Here is a 15,082-nt window from a genome sequence, read left to right as displayed (position 1 = left end):
AAAATGATATTTAATATTAGTAGAGTACTTGGAGCAGTGTCTGGCATGTAGTCCGTGTAAGTGGTGATTGATTAAATTAATAAATACACAAGTATTAGAGGCAGTCCCTTGTGAAATTTGTGAATTTGAGTGGATTATACTCAGCTTTTTTTGTTCTGTGGCTTTCAGTTACTATTGGCCACAGCTGTCTTGGCTTACTGTAACTTCCACCTGCCAGGTTCAAGTGATTCTCCTGCCTCAGCCTCCCAGGTAGCTGGGATCACAGGCACACACCACCATGCCCGGCTAATTTTTGCATTTTTAGTGGAGACAGGATTCACCACATTGGCCAGGCTGGTCTTGAACTCCTGACCTCAAGTGATCCGCTTGCCTTGGCCTCCCAAAGTGCTGGGATTACAGGTGTGAGCCACCCCGCCCAGCCTAGTCTTTTCATTTTTAAAACAGTGATAATAAAGGTAACCTTTATGGGTGTCAGGATTAAATGAGATTATCGATGCAGAGGATCTGACACAAAGTGAAGCCCTCAGCAAATTATTATTGCTAGTTTTGATTTCCCTCCAGGCTGAATATTGTTTAGTTAAAGTTGCTGAATGTGCAGTAGCTATGAGTTAGGGTGGTTCCTGCTGCCCTGAGTGAGTTATAACTATAAAATAAAAAGCCAGTCAGCCTTCTGGGGCACCTGTAAATCTTTTACTTCTGTTTAGTTTGCTTCTTCCTTTGACAGAGTCCTTCTGCGGATAAAGGAGGATGTTATCTGTCTCAGAGGATTGGTGTGCAGGTGAAATGTGGAGTGCTTCCAACAGTGCTTGGCATACCGGAGGTGTTCAGAATTGGTAGTTACTGTCATCACCACCCCTCATTGTCATCATTATGATCCTGGACTTGTGGTATCAGAAGTTTTCTGGTTGGATATATTAGGTTTACACTAATTCCATTTGACTCAATAGGTATCAATTGAGCACTTTTCATGGTAGCCCACTCTCCTTCCCTTCTCTGCTCTCCTTATGATGTCCATCATACTATGCCACTGAGTCTGTTCTCACCTCTTTTGTTTACCTGTGACCCAACCATCCCACCAACCCCTCACTGTGTCCTCTGCAATTACTACCTGATAATCAACATCAGCTTCTATTTTGTTAGCCTCTCCTTAGCCATTCCCTCCCTCCCTTTGCCTTCACCCTGACCTTTCCCCAGGGATATCCCATTCTTGAAGCCCTCTCCCGTGGCTCCTCCTTCTTCTCATCCCCTATGTATCTCAGGATCAGGTATTCGAGCTTTGTGTCCTCCTGTGTGTGTCCCCCATCTCATTCCATGGAGATCCTTCCTGCCCAGCTGGAGCCCTCCTGATTGCTGTTGTTCACCTTCTCCTGATCATTCACCTCATTCATGGAAGACTGGGGTGCCTGGTCCACAGTGTCCTCTACCTCAGTTCATGACTTCACCTTAGGTGACTTCAACATCCACTTGGAGCCTATGCACGAGACACTCACTTTCTTGAACACCTGATCTGCAGTGATCAACTCTTCCTCTCTGATTCTGTCACCCATTCCCACCGTGATAGCCTGTGTTTTTATCCTGATGCTGCACTGCCTCACAGATGAGAGTGCAACACTCTCCAGCCCTGACCCCTTTTTCCAAGTTACTTGACCAGTTATTTTCTATTTCCCATGCTGTGCCCATTTCTTCTCAGCACCTCAGTGGTTTTCTCTTTTAGATGTTCCCTCTGCTGTTACCTCTTAATTGATTACTTAGAGTTCATCCTTCATCCCTCAGTAATTCTGTTGACAGTGCATTTATCTTCCTTGCCCTTTGGTCTTAGTAGACCCAAAATGCTGGTTTAACCAAACTATCCGTTTTTGCCTTGAATACAGGTGATAGAAATCACACAGTAGGGTGGCTTGGTGCCACTATGATCATGTCAGCCAACCTCAACTGTGCCCTTAACAGAACCTGACTATCCTAGTTTGTTTCTCAGATCAGCTTACTCTCCCTTTCTCTGGATACTTAATTCAGACATTTTTCACTTTCTTCAGACTTCTGATTTACCCCACCCCTTTTTCATTCTCAAGATAATATCAGCTATTGCTCAACATAGAAAATGGGAGCCCTTAGAATGAAACTCCCTTAACCTCTCCTAAGAAACTTTTTTTGTTTTGTTTTGAGAGGGAGTTTGGCTCTTATTGCCCAGGCTGGAGTGCAGTGGAGCGATGTTGGTTTACTGCAACCTCTCCCTCCCAGGTTCAAGTGATTCTCCTGCTTCAGCCTCCTGAGTAGCTGGGACTACAGGCGCCTGCCACCACACCCGGCTAATTTTTGTATTTTTAGTAGAGAAGGGGTTTCACCATGTTGGTCAGGCTGGTCTCGAACTCCTGACCTCAGGTGATCCACCTGCCTCAGCCTCCCAAAGTGCTGGGATTATAGGCATGAGTCACCACGCCCAGCCTTCCCCCAAGAAACATAATCATTCTTTTTTACTTTTACAGTTGTGAATTCCTCCAATAAACACCACCAGAAACACCTGTGGTTAAGCAAGCTGGGTTTATTATTTGTTGCAAGGAGGGAAAACTCGCACCATGAGGAACTGTGGGGCACATCAGTAAGAGGGTGTTAGACCTTTAGGATCTGGGCTTTGGCTGGATGATTTGAGGGAAGGTCAAGGGATTTTCTCTCTGTTGAGTACTGAAAGGAGGTGGGAAAATTCTATCCATTAGCTCCATCTTTTCTAGAAGGAGATTTGGCTGCTGTAAGGCTAAAGCTGTAACATGTAAAGAAGCCACAGTCACTTCTATCAGCTGGGAGAAAGAGATGTCTGGTATTCCGTGGGTGGCACAGTGACCTTGCTTTTTTCTCTGCTTAGACAAAATGATGAGGTGGTCTCGTTTCATCTCCTGTCATCAGTGGTGCAGAGTGCCCTTGTGTGGGTGGTCTGCGCGATTGTTTATGTCCAACAGGAGAATAACATGGCCTTCCTATGGGTGCCAGCCAGCTTCCAACAACATTAGGGCCTGGCCCACAGCACCAGGCCAGGTCCTGGAGGTCAGTGCTGCTCTTCTCTTTTCCACAGTGGAGGAGGTGTTAAAGAGATAAACTGGTAATCCTGGCACTTGGAGAAGCCAAGGCAGGCGGATCACCTGAGCTCAGGAGTTCAAGACCAGCCTGGGCAACATGGGGAAACCTCCTTTCCACAAAAAAAAAAACTACAAAAAATTACCCAGTGTCATGGTGCATGCCAGTAGTCCCATCTACCTTGGGGCTGAAGTGGGAGATCACTTGAGCCCAGGAGGTCGAGGCTGCGGTGAGCTGAGATTGTGCCACCGCACTGCAGCCTGGGTGACAAAATGAGATCCTGTCTCAGAAAACAAAAAAAAGAGATAAACCAGAACCTGGGGTTTGCGAGGCAGAAGACGGCAGCAGGAGCAGAGGCATGGAGACTGGAGTAGAGTGGTGTATTAGGTGAACTCACAGAGAGTAGGGAGTGGGTAGCAGGTTAGAACTTAGAAAGCTGCTCAGACAGTGAATCATGGATGGCCCCAAGGAGTATGGGTTTTATCCTAAGGGATTTTGAGTGCAGAACTGATATGATCTTGGTTTGTGTTTTAGAAAAATTCCTAGCAGCTACGTGGGAGAAGGGTTGGTGACAAAAGGGACATCTTCCTCTCTTTTCCACAACCATAGCCCTTGCTTGGCTCTCCTCACTCACCTGATCTGTTGCAGTGTGCTCTTACCTGCTGGCCAGGGTGATTGTCAGGATCGCAAACCTTATTCTGTCACTCACCTAAAAACCTTTTGATTCCCCATCAGCTGCAAGGTAAACATCTGCACTTTGTTGCATGACATACATACTGTACCTTTTCATGATCTGCCCACTCTAGCTTGATAGGCCGCCACCTGGACATCTCCACTTGGATGTCTCAGTATTACCTCCAGTTCACTATTTCCAAAACTGCTTCATATCAGCTCCTGTGTTCTCCCTGCCATTCCCAAGCTGCAACTCAGTGAATGGTGCCATGGTTTATTCAGTTCACAAGTTAAGGCCAGGTGTGGTGGCTCACACCTGTAATCCCAGCACTTTTGGAGCCAAGATGGGTGGATCACCTGAGGTCAGAAGTTTGAGACCAACCTGGCCAACATGGTGAAACCCCATCTCTACTAAAAATACAAAAATTAACTGGGCGTGGTGGCGTGCGCCTGTAATCCCAGCTATTGGGAGGCTGAAGCAGGAGAATCACTTGAACCGGGAAAGTAGAGGTTGCAGAGTACTGGGATCGTGCTACTGTACTCCGGCCTGGGTAACAGAGGGAGACTCCGTCTCAAAAAAAAAAAAAAAAAAAAAATTGACATCATCTTGGAACTGCCCTTTTACTTTCCCTCTTGTGCAGTCAGCCACCCAGTCCTGTTAACTTTTATCTGCTAAGTATTTAGGGGATGAGGGAATTATTTGGCTAAGTAAGGAAAGGAATCAACTTTCCTCAACCTCTTTCTGCCATCTGTGATCTGAACTATGGTACTAGTCTCCCAAATGGGCTCTCCCGGTCACTGTTACCTCCCTCAAATCTGTATCTCACACTGAAGCCAGAGGTTTGTAAAAGGCCCATTTGATCATGTCACTCCCTAGCTTAATGGCCTCCTGTTGCCATTAGAAAAAGACCAACATTTCTTACGTGGGCTACAGGGCCCAGCCTGCTCTGTGTACTTCCCCAGCCTCACTTCATACCACACTTCCCTCCCTCGTCACTGCCATCCTTTCAGTTCATTTAATATGCCCTGTTTCTTCCATCCTCGGGGCCCTGGAGCATGCCATTCCCTCTGCCTGGAACACTTCCTCCACCCTCCCTTGCTTGTTTAGTTCCACATTATCTCCTAGGTTAGTGCATTCACTCCACATTCTTTGTTGAGCGCCTGCTTCGGTTATGGAGGTGCTGTCCTAGACCCTGCCAGTGCGTAAGTGAGCCAAACACAGGATGCCGCTCTTATGGAGCGTTGGTTCCTGGAGTGGGGGTGGGTGGGGAATAGCCAGGAAACAAATCAGCACGATATGTGGCGTGTGAGATGGTGGGAGATGCAGTGGGTGTGTTGGAAGGAGTTGTCATCTGAGATGGGGTGGCCAGGGAAGGCCTCACTGAGGTCAGTACAGAGGAAAGACTTGCAGGGGGCAGGGAGTGAGCCCTCTGGGTGTCTGGGGAAGCAGTGCCCAGCAGAGAGAAGCAGGAGAGTAGAAAGGCCCTGAGGCAAGAGCCAGCCTGACCTGTTCCAGGAGCAACAAGACCAGGGTGAGGGATGGGGAAGAGTGCAGGATAGATCTGGGAGAGCATGGGCGCAGGAGGCGGGGGCAGATGCTGCAGGTCACGCAAGGGAGGCTCTTGTAAGGACCCGACTTTTCCTCTCAGTGGGATGGGAGCTGTTGGAGCATTTGGAACTGAAGAGTGAGGTGGCCTGACTTGGTTTTAACAGCATTGCTTCAACCTCCGTTAGGAGCAGACTGCCGGGGCGAGGATGGAGGCAGGATCAGTTAGTCGGCTGTGGGGGTGTACCCTGTGAGACAGGCTGGTGCTTGGATCAGGATAGTGGTGATGGAGGTGCTGAGAATGTATCAGATTCTGGGTGCATTTTGAAGGTGGAGTTGATAGAATGTTCTGGCGGAGTGGATATGGGGCGAGACTGAGGGGCCCAAGATGACTCCAAGGTTTTTGGCTTAGCTCAAATGTGGCTCACTCCAAGAGGCCTCTCTGACACTTGCAGACAAGATCTAGCTTCTGTTAAATGTTCTCATAACACCCTGTTCATCTTCTTGGTGGTCATCGGCCCAGTTGTAATTTGGAAAGTGCCTAGTGTTCATCTCTGCACTGGAATAGATGCGATCCCGAGCACAGTCCATTCCTACCTTTGTGCCACATGAGCTGTATTTGTCAGCTGGCCACAGTGACAGGAACTGAGCACACACGTTCAAGATTGTATTTCCTGATGAGGTCTTAACATTCTGGTTTTCCGTTTTACTGACTTTTAGTGGTCTATGTGTTCTAGAAAGCAGACCAGGGCTTATAAGGCTGAAATTTCATTGTGAAAATTATAGAACTTAATCTCATTTTCAGCTGCATGAAAAAATGTTCTCCCCTTTAGCAGGTCACAGGGTCTCTCCACAAAGCCAAGTTTTTCCTCACGGCTTAGCCCAGGGCCTTTCCTGCATCCTGATGGCATCTTCTTAGCTATGCCCCAGAGAGTAAGGTCGAGATTGTGATCTGAAATATTTTCAAGGCAGGTGCTGCTTTCCATCCCCAGAGAAGACATGCCACTTCAGAGCTAGAACATTCTGTTAAACATAAATTAGCTGTAAAACTTGTCTATCAGTCCAGGTGCAGTGGCTCACCCCTGTAATCCCAGCACTTTGGGAGGCTGAGGCAGGCAGATCATGAGGTCAGGAGATGGAGACCATCCTGGCTAACATGGTGAAATCCCGTCTCTACTAAAAATACAAAAAATTTGCTGGGTGTGGCGGCGGGTGCCTGTAGTCCCAGCTACTTGGGAGGCTGAGACAGGAGAATCACTTGAACCCGGGAGGCGGAGGTTGCAGTGAGCCAAGATTGCACCACTGCACTCCAGCCTGGGCGACAGAGCGAGACTGTCTCAAAAAAAAAAAACAAAAAACAAAAAAACAAAAAACTTTGTCCATCAATAAAGTGAAATTTTATGGGTTTTTTTTGTTTTTTTTTTTTTTTTTTTTTTTTTTTTTTTGAGACGGAGTTTCACTCTTGTTGCCCAGGCTGGAGTGCAATGGTGCGATCTCGGCTCACTGCAACCTCTGCCTCCCAGGTTCAAGCGATTCTCCTGCCTCAGCCTCCCGAGTAGCTGGGATTACAGGCACGTGCCACCGTGCCCGGCTAATTTAAATTTTATGGTTTTTGATTTCTTTTTTTTTTTTTTTTTTGAGACAGAGTGTCACTCTGTCACCCAAGCTGGAATACAGTGGCGTGATCTTGGCTTACTGCAGCATCTGCCTCCCAGGTTCAAGTGATTCTCATGCCTCAGCCTCCCAAGTAGCTGGAATTACACGCATGCGCCACCACACCTGGCTAATTTTTGTATTTTTTAGTAGAGACGGGCTTTCACCATGAAGCCAGGCTGTTCTCGAACTCCTGACCTCAAGTGATCCGCCTGCCTTGGCCTCCCAAAGTGCTTGGATTACAGGCGTGAGACACCGTGCCTGGCCTTGTTTTCTTTTCTTTTTTTTTTTTTGAGATGAGGTCTTACTCTGTGGTCTAGGGTGGAGGGCAGTGGTATACTCACAGCTTACTACAGCCTTGACCTCCCTGGGCTCAGGTGATCCTCCCACCTCAGTGTCCCGAGTAGCTGGGACCGTAGGAATGCGTCACCAGGCCTGGCTGATTTTTGTATTTTTTTTTGTAGAGACGGGGTTTTGCCATGTTGCCTAGACTGGTCTCAAACTCCTGGGCCTCAAGCAATCCTCCCACCTTGGCCTCCCAAAGTGCTAGGATTATAGGCATGAGCCAACACACTTGGTCTTGTTTTCATTTTTTTAAGGAGCAGATTAAATTTTGGGATGTGTTTGCCGAAGTTGATGATTTTTACATCAAGAATATCAATTTTGGCCAGGCGTGGTGGCTTACGCCTGTAATCCCAACACTTTGGGAGGCTGAGGCAGGCAGATCACGAGGTCAGGAGATTGAGACCATCCTGGCCAACATGGTGAAACCCCGTCTCTACTAAAAATACAAAAATTAGCTGGGGGTGGTGGTGGGAGCCTGTAATCCCAGCTACTTGGGAGGCTGAGTCAGGAGAATTGCTTGAACCTGGCAGTCAGAGGTTGCAGTGAGCCAAGATCACGCCACTGCACCCCAGCCTGGTGACAGAGTGTGAGACTCCATCTCAAAAAAAAAAGAAAAAGAAAAATATATCAATTTCAAATTATTTTTTTCTCTTAAAAGGTTAATTTTTTAATGACAGAAGAGTGAGTTCTTTTTTCTCCCCTTAATGGCTGTATTAGTTTGTTCTCATACTGCTATGAAGAAATACCTGAGACTGAGTAATTTATAAAGGAAAAAGATTTAATTGACTCAGTTCCCATTGCTAGGCCTCAGGAAACTTACAGTCATGGCGGAAGGCAAAGGAGACGCAGGTACCTTCTTCAGAGGGTGGCAGGGCGGAGTGAGTGCTAGCAGGGGAAATGCCAGTTGTTTGTAAAACCATCAGATCTGGTGACATGAGAACAGCATGGGGGAAACAGCCCCCATGATCCAGTTACCTCCACTTGGTCCTGCCCTTGACATGTAGGGATTATGGGGATTACAATTCAAGGTGAGATTTTGGGTGAGGACACAGCCAAACCATATCAGTGGCTTAATAGGAGCATATTGTCCATGTCATTTCACAGAGATCTGCCTCATTGTTTTTAATGGCTGCACAGTGTTCTGCAGGTTCATACGTTGGCCACTCTTCGGTTGTTCATCATTTAGGTGGCTCTGGTTTTGCTCTGAAAATAGTGTTGTGATCAGCATTTTTGCACGTGTGTGTGAATTTTCTTGTGAAATAGATTTCCAGGGGGAAGTTTCTGCAAAATGCTTCTTGAAAGAGGTTATATCAGTTGTACCTACCCGTGGTGAATGCCATGCTAATTATTGAATAGTCTCAGTCTCTTTTGTTGTTTACCAGCTGCTGGGTAGAAAATAGGCTGTCTCTTTAATTTCTATCCTATAATCCCACTCATGAGGCTGAGCATTTAAAATCTGCTGTCATTGATATTTCTTATGTGAACCTTCTCTCCTGATTATTATTATTATTGTTTGAGACAGTCTCACTCTGTCGCCCAGGCTGGAGAGCAGTGGCACAATCTTGGGTCACTGCAGCCTTGACCTCCCCGGTTCCTCAAGCGATCCTCCCACCTCACCTTCCCGAGTAGCTGGGATCACAGGTATGCACTACCTTGCCTGACTATGTTGTTTTATTTATTTTTATGTTTTTATTTTTTATAGCAATGGGGTCTCACTTTGTTGCCCAGGCTGGTCTTGAACTCCTGGGCTCAAGTGATCTGCCCTCCTTGACCTCCAAAGTGTTGGGATTACAGGTGCGAGCCACTGCTTCCAGCCCATGTTATTTCCTGTTGGACTGTTTGTTGTGTCTTGTTTAGTTGTATTTTTCTTGCTGATTTGTAAGAACTTTTTATTTCAGGCATAGTTATCCTTTACCTCTGCTTTGGTTGCAGTATTTTCTGTCAAGCTGATGCTTGTCTCTTGGTTCACATTTCATAATTCAGAAATTGTAAATCTTTTTTTCTTTATTTTGAGACAGGATCTTGCTGTGTTGCCCAGGCTGGTCTCGAACTCCTGGGCTCAAGTGATCCTCCTGCCTCAGTCTCCTACGTAGCTGGGATATAGGCACTTGCCACTGTGCCCAGCTTCAGAAGTTTTAAATCTTTATGAGGTGAAATCTGACAATCTTTACCTTTATAGGTTGTGAGTTTTGGGCAATGCTTAGGCTATTTCCAATTATTACAACTTATCTTTTATCATTTTTCTGGCTTTGGTTTTATGGTTGGCTTGTTCATCTGTCTTTTTTAGTGTTTGCAGTGTTAATTTTATTCCACATCATTAGCCATTTGTCCCCATACCAACTATTGAATGGTCTGTATTTCCCCATTGATTTGAGACAACACTTGTATTATATATAAATTCTTTTTTTTTTTTTTTTTTTTTTTTTTTTTCGTGACAGAGTCTCACTCTGTTGCCCAGGCTGGAGTGCAGTGGTGCAATCTTGGCTCACTGCAACCTCCACCTCCCGGGTTCAAGTGATTATCCTGCCTTAGCCTCTTGAGAAGCTGGGATTACAGACATACACCACCATGCCCAGCTAATTTCTGTATTTTTAGTAGAGATGGGGTTTTGCCATGTTGGCCAGGCTGGTCTCGAACTCCTGACCTCGAACACCCGCCTCAGCCTCCGAAAGTGTTGGGATCACAGGCGTGAGCCACCACACCCAGCCTTATACACTAAATTCTTATTTACACTTTAACATTGCAATGTGTTTCATCCTTGACTTCCCGTTAAATTGCTTTCTTTTTTTTTTGAGACCGAGTCTTGCTCTGTCACCCAGGCTGGAGTGCAGTGGTGCAATCTCGGCTCACCGCAACTTCTGCCTCCCAGGTTCAAGTGATTCTCCTGCCTCAGCCTTCCTTGTGGCTGGGATTACAGGCATGAGCCACCATGTGTGGCTAATTTTTTGTATTTTTAGTAGAGACGGGGTTTCACCATATTGACCAGGCTGGTCTTGAACTCCTGACCTCAGGTGATCCGCCCACCTCAGCCTCCCAAAATGCTGGGATTACAAGTGTGAGCCACTACGCCCGACCTAAATTGCTTGCTTTCTTTCTTTCAATCTGATAGCTCAAAATGTTGACTTCCAAAGGTTTTTAGTTGTAAATTGAGTCAGAGTTCCCACAGCTTGTTTCGCAGGGGTAAGGATAGGTTTTTACCAGGGAATTGCTGAGTATTCTTAGTCCATTTGAGCAGCTTTGCTCCAGGAGGGAAGAAGAAAGAGAAAGAATCCTAGGAAAGGACATCTGTCTCTCAAGAGTCCATTTCCTTTCATCAGGAAAGCAGTATCTTTTCAGGAAACTCTACACAGTAGACCTGTTATTATAAAAGAGTAAAAAGTTGAAAAAGTTTAAATTTAAGTTAAAAAATTACAATAAGCTAAGATAAACTTATTATTAGAGAAAGAAAAGTTGTGTAAGTTTAGCGTAGCCTGAGTGTACATTGTTTTGAAAGCTTATAATATTGTATAGCAATGTCCTAGGCCTTCACATTCACTCACCAGTCAGTCACTCACTCATCCACAGCAACTTCCAGCCTTGCAAGCTCCATTCATGGCAAGTGCCCTGTATAGGGGGGACCATTTTATATATATATATATATATATAATATATATATATATATTTTTTTTTTTTTTTTTTTTTTTTTTTTTTGAGACAGAGTTTCACTCTTGTTTCCTAGGCTGGAGTGCAATGGCGCAATCTCAGCTCACTGCAACCTCTGCTTGCCGGGTTCAAGCGATTCTCCTGTCTTAGCCTCCCGAGTAGCTGGGATTACAGGTGCATGCCACCATGCCCGGATAATTTTTGTATTTTTAGTAGAGACAAGGTTTCATCATATTGGTCAGGCTGGTCTTGAACTCCTGACCTCAGGTGATCCATCTGCCTCGGTCTTCCAAAGTGCTGGGATTACAGGCGCGAGCCACCATGCCTGGCCCGTTTTTTATGTTTTATCCTGTATTTTTACTGTACCTTTTCTGTGTTTAGCTATGTTGAGATATGGTACTTTTTTTTTTTTTTTTTTTTTTTGAGACAGTCTTGCTCTTGTCACCCAGGCTGGAGTGCAGTGGCACAGTCTCGGCTCACTGCAACCTCTGCCCCCTGGTTTCAAGTGATTCTCATGCCTCAGCCTCCTGAGTAGCTGGGATTACAAACACCTGCCACCACACCTGGCTAATTTTTGTATTTTTAATAGAGTCAGAGTTTCACCATGTTGGCCAGGCTGGTTTTGAGCTCCTGACCTCAAGTGATCCGTAGATATGGTACCTTTTCTAAGTTAGCTATGTTTAGATACTTATCATTGTGTTATAGTTGTATACATTATTTGGTACAGTGTGCTGTAGAGGTTTGTAGCCTTGGAGGAATAGCTATACTTTGTAGTCTAGGTGTGTAGTGGGCTGTACCGTCTAGCTTTGTGTAAGTGCACTCTGTGATGTTTACACAACAATTGCCTAATAGCATGTTTTTCAGAATGTATCCTCATCTTTAAGCAACACATGGCTTACGTGTACATGTATACAGACAAACACACATCATTTAAGCAACTCAAGTGTTATGAGGGGAAAAACAAGTGTGTATGGGGGCAGATTTAAATCCAGGTGAGTAAATTTGAACACCTACATTAAACCTTCAGTTCTCTATGTTTATAGAATTAAGTTCCGTAGCTGATGTAACTGACTTCAATCTGTAAAGCCGAGCCTGCCTTGTGGGATCTTATGAGGGTTCCTATTTGTGTGTATTCATATTTTGTCAAGCATTTGGAATAATGCCTGGCACATAGTAAGCACTTGGTGACTGTTGATTAAAGACGTAAATGAGGCTCCAGGCTTGATCTTATAGGCCAGTTGAGCAGGGAGGCCCCTTTTCATTCTTTGACGCCTCAGATGAGGAAATGCCTGTTGGAGGGGATTTCACACCTTTCAGAAGAAGGCCCCGTTGTTCGAGTTGACGCTCGTGGAGATAGGAGCAGTCAGTAAATGCTTCTTGAATGAAGCATTAGGTGGTTGGACCAGATCTGTCTTTCCCATGGGAGGAAAGTGAGATGATTTTAGGTGTTACACAGATGCTTATCATTTTCGTAGTTAGCTATTTATTGCAGTGTTGTGTTAGCAGAAAATATTAGGCAGCACCTCAAACCTAAGAATTTTTAAAAAGTGAGTGATTTAAAGACACATTAAATTGAACAGGTGGCACGTGAATGTCATGGAAACTGAAAGCATTTATGGATTAAAAGAAAACTGGGAAAATCTTTGAGGTCTTTCCAAATCTGAGATGTTTGATTCTTTGAATCTGGGCTTTAAATATGAGATCAGGATATGCAAATAGAAGTGATGGTCTCTGGGTTTTGGGAGAAGAGACGTGTAATGGAAATTGACAGGCAGAACTAGATGCAGTGTCATGCAGGGTGCAGAGATAACAGTGTATTAACATTTTGGTGTCGGCTGTGGGCAGCCTTGCATGTGTATGTATTCTCTAACAAAATTGGGAACATCCTGTACATACAATTTTGTAATTGGGTTTGTTCACCTGATACTATAACTCTGTGTTCAGTGTTCCTACAGAGAAATCTTTGTGCCCATTCTTGATGATTTTCTTAGGATTAAGTCCTAGAAATGGGATTGTGTAGTCATTGTGTATGCATGTGTTTCAGGCCTTTTATACTTGTCATCACAGTGCCTTGCAGTATGATTGTGCCAGTTTAAGGTTCCGGCAGCTTGAGTGCCCTCTTCCCTATCACTCTCCAAAACCAAATTAGATTAAATAATAGTTTTGTTGGGCCAGGCGCGGTGGCTCACGCCTGTAATACCAGCACTTTGGGAGGCTGAGGCGGGTGGATCACGACATCAGGAGTTTGAGACCAGCCTGCCCAAGATGGTGAAACCCCATCTCTACTAAAAATACAAAAATTAGCCAGGCGTGGTGGTGGGCGCTTGTAATCCCAGCTACTCGGCAGGCTGAGGCACGAGAATCGCTTGAAACTGGAAGGCGGAGGTTGCAGTGAGCCGAGATCATGCCATTGCACTCCAGCCTGGACAACAAGAGCAAAACTCCATCTCAAATAATAATAATAATAATAATATAATAATAAGTTTTGTTTCCAATTTGTTCAGCAGTTGGTTCACTTACTCTCCAGCTGATGTCCTGTAAATCCTGAAACTTGTTGCTTGTCTCCCTTCAGAACTCCCATCAGCAGCACCCGACAGCACTCTCCTCCTCACTGCCCAACACTGGATGGCAAATCTTTCATCTTGGCCACTCTGATAGGCTGGACAGTGAGATCCTTCCTAGAGCGCATGGAAACCTGTTGTAGTCACCTGGGCTTGTGGAGTTGGAGGAGGAAAGTGTTAGGGGCACTGGGAGGTGGGATCTGGTGGGAGTTGCTGGCTGGGTGTGTTTGCATTATGGACCCGTGCATCTCACCACTCTCTACCACTGTGCACCACTGTGACCACGGACAGGGTGCTCCTGAGGTCAGTCCCAGATGCCTGCCAGGCCCCGCGTCCTGAGCCTGCTTCTCCCTCTGGCCTCCTCTCCAGTTTCTTGCTGTCCTCTGGCCTCCCTGCCTCCTCTCTGTACTGGAGGCTCAGGTGTGTTCCCCGAGCCTTTCTGCCTGCCCTTCCTCCTGTGTGGAATGCCTTTTGGACACCTGACTCTCCCATTCTCCAGGGCTCACCATGGCCATCCCCTTCTGAGAGAGGCCTCCCCCTGTCACCTTCATCCTTTCTGTGAGTCACTGCCTTCATTCCTCTTCATCTTGTAATTATCTGCCTCTCCTTTCTCTCCTTGTTTACCACTGTACCCCCAGTGCCTAGCACTTGGCAGACATGCACATGTTCCTTGACTACACTAGTCTTATTAAATAGTGTAAAGAATCCGGAGGTGAGAGGATAGAACCTGCTCTTTATTATCCAAGAGTCCAACAAGTTTTGGCTTCCAGAGGGAGGCAAATTGATCAGGTTTTCAACAGAGCTGCTTAGCAGTGGGGCGAGTGCCTTCCTTGGGGAAGTAGTAGTCAAGCAGTGACTTGATGTTGCTGCATTGGTTCTTGCACTGGATGTTAGGGTTGACGAGATCATTTCTAAGGTCCCTTCCGATCCTTAAAACTGTGGGATGAGTATTCTCATCTGTGGGTTACTGGGCTACCATTCTTGTTTCAACTGCAGATGTGGCTTTTACCACTAGATGACGCTATATGATTTCTTTGAAATCAGTGTTTCCCAAACTGCCAACCACATAGAGAAAATACATTTTTCATTGCACTTACACACTTAACACACACTTGAAACAAAAATAGGCTGGGCATGGTTACTCACGCTTGTAATCTCAGCACCTTGGGAGGCGGAGGTTGGAGAATCACTTGAAGCCGGGAGTAAGTGTCATGAATATCTTAATCTTTACTATATGTAATGCATCCTATTTTTTATTTTACTTTGTTCAACATTTAAAAAAGTAATGCAGGTTTGCAAACGAATTGATTTTATTGTATTAATGGGTCATGACTAACTGAAAACCATTTTTTTAAGTATACTGTTATAAAACTGTGTGGTATGCTGTTTTCCTTGGACAGTCTGGGCTTGTATAACAGATCGTGTCCATTAGTGAGTATTTTCCATGTTTCCGTGGTGAGTTGCTGCATGGAGCAGCTGAACATATGCTTCCTTTTGGGTGTCTATGGATGAAAGAGGTTGGGAGATTGTGCAGAATTCAACACTTATTGTAGTCAGGTCAGAGGTAAGCCTTAGTAGCAAATTTAAAGCTATATTA

The 15,082-nt window shown here is 45.4% G+C and overlaps 1 protein-coding gene across 2 annotated transcripts in view; it reads left to right on the top strand.

The window, feature by feature from the left end:
- Positions 1 to 15,082, top strand: part of LCMT1 (leucine carboxyl methyltransferase 1) — a 67,614-nt gene that overhangs the window by 1,781 nt on the left and 50,751 nt on the right. The gene's annotated exons all lie outside the window — the stretch shown is intronic.

This window comes from Symphalangus syndactylus, chromosome 11 (genome assembly GCF_028878055.3).
Source record: "Symphalangus syndactylus isolate Jambi chromosome 11, NHGRI_mSymSyn1-v2.1_pri, whole genome shotgun sequence".
NCBI classification, from domain to species: Eukaryota; Metazoa; Chordata; class Mammalia; order Primates; family Hylobatidae; genus Symphalangus; species Symphalangus syndactylus.
Note: the sequence above shows the minus strand (reverse complement) of the source record. Positions and strands in the feature narration are given on the sequence as shown.